At 48.4% G+C, this 12,165-nt stretch overlaps 1 pseudogene; it reads right to left on the reverse strand.

The window, feature by feature from the left end:
* Positions 1-8,895: 8,895 nt before the first annotated feature.
* Positions 8,896-10,117, reverse strand: LOC108286946 (annotated as a pseudogene).
* Between the last annotated feature and the right edge of the window lie 2,048 nt (positions 10,118-12,165).

Genomic DNA, 12,165 nt, shown 5'->3' on the forward strand with positions numbered 1-12,165 from the left:
TACAAAATTACCCATAGGTTCCTACCCTCTGCACAGTTCCTGTGGGGGAAGTCTTGCTGTGCTAGAACAGTCACTGGAGCTGTAAACAGTGCTGCCACCGCCTCAGCAAAGCTGTTTTCTTCTACTTCTGGCTGGCTCTTCAAGTTTTACTGGGCAAGCCAAGAACCTGCCCTGCTTTAGTAGGGCAGGTTCGTAATAGCCCAGCTGGAAGTAACGCAAATATGCGTCAACAGGAGAATGCATAAATTGTGGTGTATTCATAAAATGAATACTAGTCAGCAATACAAAGGAGGAAACTACTGATAAACTTGAAAGCATGAGAAAATCCCATAGGCATAATGGTGGTTTTGTTTTTTAGAGACGGTCTTGCTCTGTTGCCCAGGCTGGAGTGTGCAGTGGTGAGATTACAGTATTGATTGACTTACCACCTATGCAACTTACGACCATTAGACTTTACGACCACAATCGCTAGCCAGGACTACTCCGCGTCTGGCAGCGTGAACGTTGCCCAGCTGGGCGTACGACAGTGCGGACCAGCTTCCGGCAGCACTATCATCTCCGCGTGCACCATTTCAACTGTACATATAGCCTACTCAACTTACGACCAAATCGTGTTACGACCGGTCAGCGGTCCCAACCGTGGTTGTAAGTCGAGCACCAGCTGTGTAGCTCACTGCAGCCTCAGACTCCTGGGCTCAAGCGATGGTCCCAGGAGCCTTGGCCTCCCAAAGTACTGGGTTTACCGGCTCGTGCCACGATGCCCAGCCACTGTTGAATGGAAAAAGCCAGACGCAAAGAGAATGAGGACTCTAAGATGCCATTATTTGAAGTTCAATAACGGGCGAAACTAGCCGATCACATTAGAAGTAAGAGCAGTGGTGGCCTCTAGTGGGGAGGGAAATTCATTGGAAAGAGACAATTTCTGCATTTGGAGCTTGAGCACATTCATATATACTTAAGACCTGCGTATTATACCTTCACTAAAATATAATTCTTTTGGATTTGAAATTTTGATAATCAACTAAACACATTTGGACATGGACACACCCAATATGTCCCATTTATTAGGTTCATCCTGTGTGCCGCTATCATTGAATCCTCCCAGCACCTCCTTAAGTGGGTACTATTACTATTCTCATTTTTTAGATAAGAAAACACAAATGCAAAATACTTGAGCCACACTTGCCCAAGGTTTGCAGGATGGGAAGGTGACTTATTCAGCTTCAGGGGTTTGTGCTTCTGATCCCAGTGTGACCTGTTCTGGGCCCTGGGCTGACTGCTGGGAGCCCTCACGGAGCCCACAAACCAAAGGAGAGAAGGTGTGTGGGGTGGTGATGACCACAGGCTGTGCCTAGTCCATGGGCGGCGATAGGTGGGGGAAGACCCTAACTCCACCTGGGAGGATGAGGTGGGTGTGGGAGAAACTCTGTTATGGACATGAGATCAGGGCCCCTGGGGGCAGGGGCAGGGTTCGCCCTACATCATGGTCTCGTAACCGAGCAGCTTAGCTTCAAAATGCATTTTAAAACCTTTTCTCTCCCTTTCTCTAGTCTTGGCCTTGAAACAAACTGTTTGTTTCTCTCCCTTCCCACCAGATACTCCCTGCACTGCACTGGGCTAGTTTATCTAATTATGGAGTTGCTTAGAAATTCCAGGGACTAATCTCGAAATAACCACGGGTGAAGACCCAGTTGCAGAATCCTCCCCATCTGGAGATGGCCTCAAGGCAGTTAATCTACAAGCTGGGCAGTGTAGAGATAGCCCCAGCCTGTGCTTAGGTGGACAATAACTCAAGATAGCTGTCGGAACAAGACACACAGACCCTCTGTCCTGCACATTCCTGCATGCTTCTCATACCAAGTTTCCCTTCTTAAATACCATACCCAGGCCAAAATATGAAATGGTCTTTTGCAGGCATGAGCCTGGCCGTTTCCTAATTTCTAGCATTTGATTATTAAAATTGCTTTCCTTTTATCACATCTTACTTCTCGTATCTGGCTTCCAACCGGTGAGCAGAGACTTGCATTTGCTGACAGTCTGACCAGGCCCCTCATCTGCTTGAACCTTTCACAACTCCCCCTGGCCTTCTGCCACAGTAGCTAGACCTGACTGCACCTTGGATCCACCCAGGGAGCATATTGAAAGTAAATATTCCCAGGTCCCTGTGTGGAGAGTCTCAAAAGCAGAAAGTAGAGGCCTCTGAGGGGATCGTGCCAGCCTTTTCTCCTTCCTCACTTTCATTCATCTTCTGGGGCACACACGAACTGCATGGACTTTAGTCACCTTGATTAATTTCCACCTGCCTCCTAGGGAGGAAGGGGAAGCTGGTGTGTGATGGAGGTTGGAGGGTCTACAGACCTACAGGAGGATTGGACCAAAGGTGTCCCATGAAGAGCAGTACTTAAGATTAGATTCTGAGAGAGTCATTCCCAAACCTCTGTGTCCCACACACCAGGTAAGGGGTTGCTCTGATGTCTTCTAGGAGTTAGGTGAGAGCTTTGCCTTCTTTGTCTCAGTTCAGGACAGTCTGTCCTTGGGATGTGGGAAAAAACTTGGAGCAGGAGTTGGGACACTGACATAGCATTTAGCAATCGTTGCATAAGAAGCCACCACAAACTTCATTGCTTTAAGAAAGCAGTGACTTATTATTGTTTACGACTCTATGGATCCGCTGAGTGTCTCTGCTCTGGGCCAGGTTTGGCTGACCCTGGCTAGGCTCTCCACTGCAGTCATCCAGCAGCTCAGCTGGACTGGCAGGTCTAGCACAGCCTCACACACCTCTGCCATTGGCGAGCTGGTGTCTGAGGTGGTGCTGTGGCTCCCTCCCTCCAGCAGGCTAGTCCGGGCTTGATCCTAGGGGAGCGGATGGCACTCTATTTCCCATGAGAGTAGAAGCATGCAGGGCCTCCCAAAGCCTAAGCTCGTAATGGGTACTGTAAACCAAAAAGTATCTGTGACAGGTCTCAGTCAACTTAGAAAGTTTATTTTGCCAAGGTTAAGGACATGCCTGTGACATAGCCTCAGGAGGTCCTGATAACATGTGTCTAAGGTAGTCAGGACACATCTTGGTTTTATACAGTTTAGGAAGACATGAGACACCAATCAATATGTGTAAGATGTACATTTGGCCCAGAAAGGTGGGACATCGAAGTGGGGAGGAGTCTTCCAGGTCACAGATAGATAAGAGACAAACAGTTGCATTCTTTTGAATTTCTGATTAGCTTTTCACTGAATGTACAATTTACAGGAATAGTCACTTTTGCCTTAGTCTGGCTTAGTGAAACGATAGGGCAGAGGAAGCAATCAGATACATATTTGTCTTATGTGAGCAGAGGGATGACTTCGAGTATTGCCTGTTCTTTGTCCTCAAGGAATTTCCTTATGGGTAAATTGTAAGGGAGGCATGTAGCTTTTTAAAATATTGACTTGGCACAGTAGCTCATGCCTGTAATCCCAGCACTTTGGGAGGCTGGTCACTCGAGGTCAAGAGTTTGAGACCAGCCTCACCAACATGATGAAATCATGCCGCTGCACTTCAGCCAAAATTGTGCCACTGCACTCCAGTCTGAATGACAGAGTGAGACTCTGCCTGAAAAATAAATAAATAATAAAATGAAATAAAATAAATATCTGTAGCTGTCTTATTTAGGAATGGAATGTGAGGCAGGTTTGCTCTACGCAGTTCCCAGCTTGACTTTTCCCTCTGGCTTAGTGATTTTTGGAAGACTTATTTTCCTTTCACAGTACAACCTCACTCCACCACATTCTAAAGACCAAAGCAAGACATAAAGCCACCACAGATGTCACTGCTTGATGGGAGGAGCTGCCATGTCACACTGGGAAAGGCATGGATATTAGGCAAAGGCAAATTAAAACCACAACAAGATACCACCTCACACTCACTAGCACAGATATTATCTAAAACACAGAACCCAACAAGTCTGTTGGCGAAGACGTGGAGAAACTGGAACACTTGCACACCATTGGTGTGAATGTAAATGGTGCGGTGCTGGGAAACAGACGGTGGTTCCTCAAAGAATTACATATAGAATTACTGGCTGGTGCCAGGCATGGTGGCTCAGGCCTGTAAGCCCAGCACTTTGGGAGGCTGAGGCGAGGGGATCATCTGAGGTCAGGAGTTCGAGACCAGCCTGACTAATATGATGAAATCCCATCTCTACTAAAAATACAAAAACTAGCCAAGCGTGGTGATGCGTGCCTGTAATCCCAGCAACTCCGGAGGCTGAGGCAGGTGAATAGCTTCTACCTGGGAGGCAGAGGTTGCAGTGAGCTGAGACGGTGCCACTGTACTCTAGCCTGGGCAATAAGAGTGAAACTGTCTCAAAAAAAAAAAAAATTACTAGCCAGGCAAGGTGGCTCACATCTGTAATCCCAGCAGTTTGAGAGGCTGAGTCGGGGGATCATCTGAGGTCAGGAGTTTGAGACCAACCTCGCCAACGTGGTGAAACCTCATCTCTATTAAAAATACAAAAATTAGCCAGGCCTGGTGGTGGGTGCCTGTAATCCCAGCTACTCAGGAGGGAGAACTGCTTGAACCCAGTAATCAGAGGTTGCAGTGAGCCAAGATCCTGCCACTGCACTCCAGCCTGGGTGACAAGAGCAAAACTCCGTCTCCAAAAAAAAAACCAAAAAAACCATGCAATTAAGCACTTCAACTTCTGGGTATATACTCAAAGAATGAAAAGCAAGACCTCAGATATTCGAACCTACATGTTTGTTTGTTTGTTTGAGATGGAGTTTTGCTCTTGTTGCCCAGGCTGGAATGCAGTGGCGCCATCTCAGCTCACCGCAACCTCTGCCCACCGCAACCTCCGCCTACAGGGTTCAAGCAATTCTCCTGCCTCAGCCTCCAGAGCAGCTGGGATTACAGGCATGTGCCACTATGCCTGGCTAATTTTGTATTTTTGATAGAGACGGGGTTTCTCCATGTTGGTCAGGCTGGTCTTGAACTCCCAATCTCAGGTGATCTGCCTGCCTTGGCCTCCCAAAGTGCTGGGAATACAGGCGTGGGGCACTACCCCCGGCAGAACCCCCAAATTTATAGCAGCATTATTGACGATAGCCAAGAGGTGTCTGCCGTGTCTATTGACAGATTAATGGACAGACTAAATGTGGTGTATACATACAATGGAATATTATTCAGCCTTAAAAAGAAAGGAAATTCTGACCCATGCTACTACACGGAAGAAACGTAAATACATGTTCAGTGAAATAAATCAGTCATAAAAAGACAAATACTGTATGATTCCACTTTTTTTTTTGAGATGAAATCTCGCTCCATCACCCAGTCCGGAGTGCAGTGGCACCATCTCAGCTCACTGCAACTCCCACCCCCCGGGTTCAAGCAGTTCTCCTACCTCAGCCTCCTGAGTAGCTGCGATTACAGGCATGCACCACCATGTCTGGCTAATTTTTGTATTTTTAGTAGAGATGGGGTTTTATCATATTGGCCAGGCTGGTCTTCAACTCCTGACCTCGTGATCCACCCACTTTGGACTCCCAAAGTGCTGGGATTACAGGTGTGAGCCACTGTGCCCGGCCGATCCCACTTTTATGAGGTCCCTGGAATAGTAACACTCAGAGACAGAAAGTGGTTCCAGGGGCTGGAGGAGTGGGGTTGGAAGGTAGTGTTTTAGTGGGAACAGTTTCAGTTTGGGAAGATAAAAACGTTCTGAGACGGATAGTGGTAATGGTTGCACAACAGTGTGAATGTACTTCACACTGCTGAAGTAGACACAAAAATGCCTCAGAGGGGAAAATGGGGACATGTTAGTTAAACAGTACAAAGTTTCAGTTCAGTTAGACAGGATTAATTTTAAAATGCCTGCCCGGGCACGGTGGCTCATGCCTATAATCCCAGCACTTTGGGAGGCCGAGGTGGGTAGATCACCTGAGGTCAGGAGTTCAAGACCAGCCTGGCCATCATGGTGACACCCCATCTTTAAAAAAAAATTTTTTTTTTTTTTTTTGAGACGGAGTTTCACTCTTGTTACCCAGGCTGGAGTGCAATGGCGCGATCTCGGCTCACCGCAACCTCCGCCTCCTGGGTTCAGGCAATTCTCCTGCCTCAGCCTCCTGAGTAGCTGGGATTACAGGCACGCGCCACCATGCCCAGCTAATTTTTTGTAGTTTTAGTAGAGACGAGGTTTCACCATGTTGACCAGGATGGTCTCGATCTCTTGACCTCATGATCCACCCGCCTCGGCCTCCCAAAGTGCTGGGATTACAGGCTTGAGCCACTGCGCCCGGCAAAAAAAAATTTTTTTAATGCCTAAGATGGTAAACTAATGTTATGTGTATTTTACCAAAATGAAAAGAAAATTTAAAAACAGGCATGGATATAACTGGTGGAAGACTGGGACCATTTTTGCAAGTGATCCACCGCACCTGGATCCTAAACTGTGGGACATTCCCAGTTTGCATTAATGTCTTAGAGTATCAATGACCTCAACTGTATTTTTATTTATTAGAGACAGGGTCTCCTTCTGTCACCCAGGCTAAAGTGTAGTAGCGTGATCATGGCTGACTGTAGCCTTGATCTCCTGGGCTCAAGTGATCCTCCCACCTTGACCTCCTGAGCAGCTGGGATTATGACGAGCACCACCACACCTGGCATCTTCTTTAAACTAAGGATGAATGTCATGCTCCTGTCTGGATGTTGAGGCTGGAAAAGAAATTGGAATTAATTATCTAAGATGTGTACCTGGCCAAGTCTACCCTTTTCATTTTAAGTGGGAGACAGTTAAACCCTATCCCAGTAATCAAGCCCATGGCTTTGCAGTCACAGCCACAGACTTGGGAACAAACAAGAAAGGGAAAAGAGAAACCCCAGGTAGGTGCTGTGTCTAAAGGATGGGGCCTTCACTGAAAAGACAATTAACAACACAATGAAGGGTAACTTGTCTTGTGCTTCATTTAGCAGCTTGGGGGATAGTCAAGCTTACCTCTCATTTTGCAATTACAGCAGGCCTGAGGCTGCACTTCCTAGACCAGTGTTGTTTCTCTCCCAAATTTTGGGACAGCTTTGGGGAATTAGTCCAGCAATTCAAAGGAACCTTTTTATTTTTAAAACGTTTTTACTAGAGACAGGGTCCTGCTTGGTCACCCAGGCTGGAGTGCAGTGTGAAACTCCTAGGCTCAAATGATCCTCCCACCTCAGCTTCCTGAGTAACTGGGACTGCAGTGTCACCATCATGCCCAGCTCACTTGTTCCTTTTCTCTCTCTCTTTTTTTTTTTTTGTAGAAAGGAATCTTGCTATGTTTGTCAAGGCTGGTCTTAAACCCCTGGCTTCAAGCAATCCTCCTGCCTCAGCCTCCCAAAGCGCTGTGCTTGGACCCAGAATGCCTTTTTTCCCAGTTTGTTCCCACTGCATTTATTACAAATATAAAAAATGTTAAAAAGGAAAAAAAGTCTCATTCTCAGTTCTCCGACAGCTCTCATCCCACCCTCTTGCCCATTCAACTTCTGGCCCATTTCCTCAAGGTCAGTTTGAAACTGAACCTGTTCTCTGCCGTTTTCACAGAAAACAATCAGTGCCAGGGATGCAGGGGAAGAGGGTTGGAAGAGGGCGACAGTACTGCCCAGGTTCCACCCAAAGATAGGCAAGGTAGAGATTCACAGAATCCAAATGAAAAGACTGGTGGCCTCCCAATGACACAGTCTAACTCAAATGGGCTGGAAAGGATCTAGGTAGGGTAAAGCCATCTGAGGCTTTATAAGACGTCTCATGCGCCTGTGTCAGACCCAGAATGACCAACACCAAGAGAAGAATGGGGAGGACCAGCGAGGCAGTCTGATGGAGAGGTCACAGTCCTCCCATGTTGCGAGGTGGAAAGTTTAGAGGCACCAAGAGCCTTACTCATTTTGGCAGAAAAGTTAACCTAGTGTTGGGAAGCCACAGATGTGCCACAGATACTGAGAAGGGCTGTGAGGGAATGCAGAGTTTCACAAAGCACAGGGATCGCAGACAATAGCAGTGGGGATCGTGCTACTGACAGAAACTATGAATTCCAAAAGCGGAGAGAGTGGCCTTTTGGAAGTAACTCTGTATCAGTCACTCAAACTTGACCCCGGGTTAGACAACATGGCTGAGTTCCATGAGCAGCTGACAACATTGGCGGTAAGGGGTGTCACATGAAAAAGGACTTAAAACAAGCAGCTGGAAGAAGGGAAGGGCAGGAAACTGCTCCAGGGCTCTCAGGAATGGAGGGCAATGCCGGGAACAGCTGGACAGAGGCACAAGAAACAGCCCCCAAGATGTTTTCTGGGCCTGGCATGGTGGCTCACTCCTGTAATCCCAGCACTTTGGGATGCCAAGGTGGGTGGATCACCTGAGGTCAGGAGTTTGAGACCAGCCTGACCAACATGGAGAAACCCCGACTCTACTAAAAATACAAAATCCACTGGGCATGGTGGCGTATGCCTGTAATCACAGCTCCTCAGGAGGCTAAGGCAGGAGAATCACTTGAATCCGGGAGGCAGAGGTTGTGGTGAGCCGAGATTGCGCCATTATACTCCAGCCTGGGCAACAAGAGTGAAACTCCATCTCAGAAAAAAAAAAAAAAAAAAAAAAAAAAGAGGTTTCCTGTTTAGCAGTCATTTGACAAGGGGAAGATCCAGGAGGCAGCTGAAGGGAGCAAGGATGGGTCCCAAAGGCGAGTCTGTAGAGGCTGCGTCAGAAGAAAGTGCACGTACCGAGCCCTAGTGACACAGCACAACTCTGAACCCCAAACGGGGAAACAGGCAGATAGGGTGGGTGTGTCACTGGCTGGGGGTGTTGAAAGAGCTTCACAGTAGCCATCACAGGGCCACAGGGAACTACATGGCCACTGGTCACAGAGGGCTCCTTCCACCCTGGTTGGGAGGGCACAGTCTCACAGAGGAGGGCTATTGTCGCCCGGGTGGTAGAAGGCACAGAGGTCCTCATATTGACAGTGGCCCTTTTTGGCAAAATGTCCACAGACAGGGCGGTGGGATTTGTCTTCCATAACCTAGGGGTCATCCTTGGTCAGGCAGGTATTCTTGATAAGAGACCAGCTTTTGAGCCTTCGAGGGCTTCTCTGTTCTTTGTGAAGGCTTCCCCTGGTGGGAACCCAATGGCCTGAACCCGGAAAAGGAGGTTCAGCATTAACTCCCCACTAACCACAACCATATGGGTAGGCATGGGGCCAAGGCCTCCCAGAATTGGGCCTCTACCCTGAGGTGGAGGTGGGAGACTCAGCAGCTGTGGAATCAGCTGTCCCCTTCTTTTTTTTTTTTTTTTGAGACGGAGTTTCACTGTTGTTACCCAGGCTGGAGTGCAATGGCGCGATCTCGGCTCACCGCAACCTCCGCCTCCTGGGTTCAGGCAATTCTCCTGCCCCAGCCTCCTGAGTCGCTGGGATTACAGGCACGCGCCACCATGCCCAGCTAATTTTTTGTAGTTTTAGTAGAGACGGGGTTTCACCATGTTGACCAGGATGGTCTCGATCTCTTGACCTCGTGATCCACCCGCCTCGGCCTCCCACAGTGCTGGGATTACAGGCTTGAGCCACCGCGCCCGGCCTAGCTGTCCCCTTCTTCCTGGAGAAACTCTATGACTAGCTGACTTAGGGTCACCAGGTTTTCCACTGGCCATGGGGGACAGGTTCAGAAGGCTGTGTGGTCCGACAGGACTCCCATCTTCCTTACCTCCAGTCTCTCTCTCTCTTTTTTTTTTTTTTTGAGACGGAGTTTCACTGTTGTTACCCAGGCTGGAGTGCAATGGCGCGATCTCGGCTCACCGCAACCTCCGCCTCCTGGGTTCAGGCAATTCTCCTGCCCCAGCCTCCTGAGTCGCTGGGATTACAGGCACGCGCCACCATGCCCAGCTAATTTTTTGTATTTTTTTTTAGTAGAGACGGGGTTTCACCATGTTGACCAGGATGGTCTCGATCTCTTGACCTCGTGATCCACCCGCCTCAGCCTCCCAAAGTGCTGGGATTACAGGCTTGAGCCACCGCGCCCAGCTCCAGTCTCTTCCCACTCGGGCAGTGGGGGCTGCTGCGGTGGCAGGGGCTGGTGCTGACTGTACTTCTTTCATTTTGGCATTGTGGAGGCAGCAATGGCTGCAGTGGGATTGGGCCAGAGGAACTCTTAATGAAAGAACTGGACCAAGCCTCTAGCAGGGTGCAGTTTTTGGCTGCTATGACTTTTGTCTAGTCCTGTGTGACCTGGGGTTGTGCTAATGCTCTCACTGGCCTGGGCCCTTAGGCTGCCCACACTGCTTTGGGCTTTGGGTTATAATCTCATGTTCAGCCATTGCCCCCAGATGGTGTACCCCATGTCAGGGTTACTAGTTTGGGCACAATGTATAGCTTCCCTCTCCACATACACAGAGCTGGCACGGAGCATGAGTTTCTATGTCCCCAGGTGATTTCTCTCTCAATGGCTCTAGAAATCCCTTCTGGCAAACACCATAATCTGTCAGACAGGCTTCCTATAGCGTAATCTCAAAGGAGAACGGGCTGGGATCTTGATTACTTTGTGCCCAGGAGGTAATCTGACCCCAGTGCAAAACTGCCAACTTTTCCCCAGCGGCCAGCTCTGAGTGGCTAGCAGGGCCTATTACAATCTCCTTTTCCCAAGGCCATGGGTGCCCCTCCACACTTGCTTTGTATTTACCTCGGAGGAGCCACTTAATGACTCTTCTCAAAATCACAATTTGCTCTACAGTGACTTTTTTAGTTCACCTAGACAAAGAAGTAAAATACCACTTGTTTTACTTACAAAACCAAACCCTCAAGTCTAATTGTACACCGGTAACACCAAATAAATGATCACCCATCATCACAGCACCTGTCATGGTAAACAACTGAGGTTTGTTCCCCCTGCCTTGACCACCATGTGCACACTTACCTTCCCAGAACTGCTCAGGCCTCAGGCGCAGGTGGAATCACCTTGGCAGAGGAGGAAGGTCCCCCAGACTTCCCAGCAAAGGTGTTCTGCAGCGCCCCCTGTGGCGGCAGCAAGGCTGTAGACCGGACTTCGAGGGTGGCCAGGGTCCTCTCTGCCTGGTGTTAGCAACTTGGACTGGTCCCTTTGCAATGAGTGAGTCCTCGGGGTCCTAAATCCAGTGTTTTGGAGGAGGAGCCTCAAGGAGGATGTAAAGGGACTTCTGCTTTATGTGAAGTTTAGGCGCCAAAGCCTAAACCCAATTTATGTTATAGTTAATTTGCCTGTGAAAATTCCTTAAACGGTCCTGAATTGATAGAATTAGGGTCTCTGTGAGTTCAAAAGCTAAAAATAACGTTTTCTTCTTTTCAGCTTGGCTATGGTCTAGTTTCTCTGGGACGCTGAGGAGCAAGGCCTGCTCTGAATGGTGGGAACAAGGGGAGAGCTAAGGGGTTCATAATAGCTATACCTGGGGTGTGGTGGCTCACACCTGGAATCCCCCCAGTTTGGAAGGCTAAGGAGGGAGGATTGCTTGAGGCCAGGAGTTTGAGAACAGCCTGAGTCACATAACAAGACCGGTTTCTATGAAAACAAAACAAAACAAAACAACAACAACAACAACAAAATAAATAGCCAGGCATGGTGGTGAGCACTTACGGCCCTAACTACTTGGGAGGCTGGCATGGGAGGATCACTTGAGCCCAGGAGACTGAGCCTGCAGTGAGCTGTGATTGCACCACATAGCACTCCAGCATGTGTGACAGAGTGAGACTCTGTCTCTAAATAAATAAATAAATAAATAAATAAATAAGCCAATGCCCTTCCACTCCCAATGTCTGATTTGCTGCAAGTTAAATGACCATATGATAATTCCAGCAAGTAACTGGTAATGTGGGACATAGTAGTCATGGATATGTTATGCTATTTAATCTCACAATAACTACACAAGCAGGTAGGATTCGTTCCTGCTTGCTATTTATATATGTGGAAATTGAAGATCAGAGAGCCTATATTTAGCTTTGAGTCGAGAATGGCCACGTAGTGACCTCTTCCAAGCTCTGTTGGCTCATCAGATGGTCTGATCCCCAGGGGCAAGCTCAGCTTAGACTCAGGCTGGGCCCTGCTACCCAAGATATGGCAGAATAATACCCTCTGGTTGAGATTCAGACCGAGGGCTCTCGGAGGCTGTCAGAGTGAGATAAGCACCTATCAGGGGAGGGGAAACTGGGACA

Source organism: Cebus imitator, unplaced genomic scaffold, assembly GCF_001604975.1.
Source record: "Cebus imitator isolate Cc_AM_T3 unplaced genomic scaffold, Cebus_imitator-1.0 Scaffold332, whole genome shotgun sequence".
Taxonomy (NCBI): domain Eukaryota; kingdom Metazoa; phylum Chordata; class Mammalia; order Primates; family Cebidae; genus Cebus; species Cebus imitator.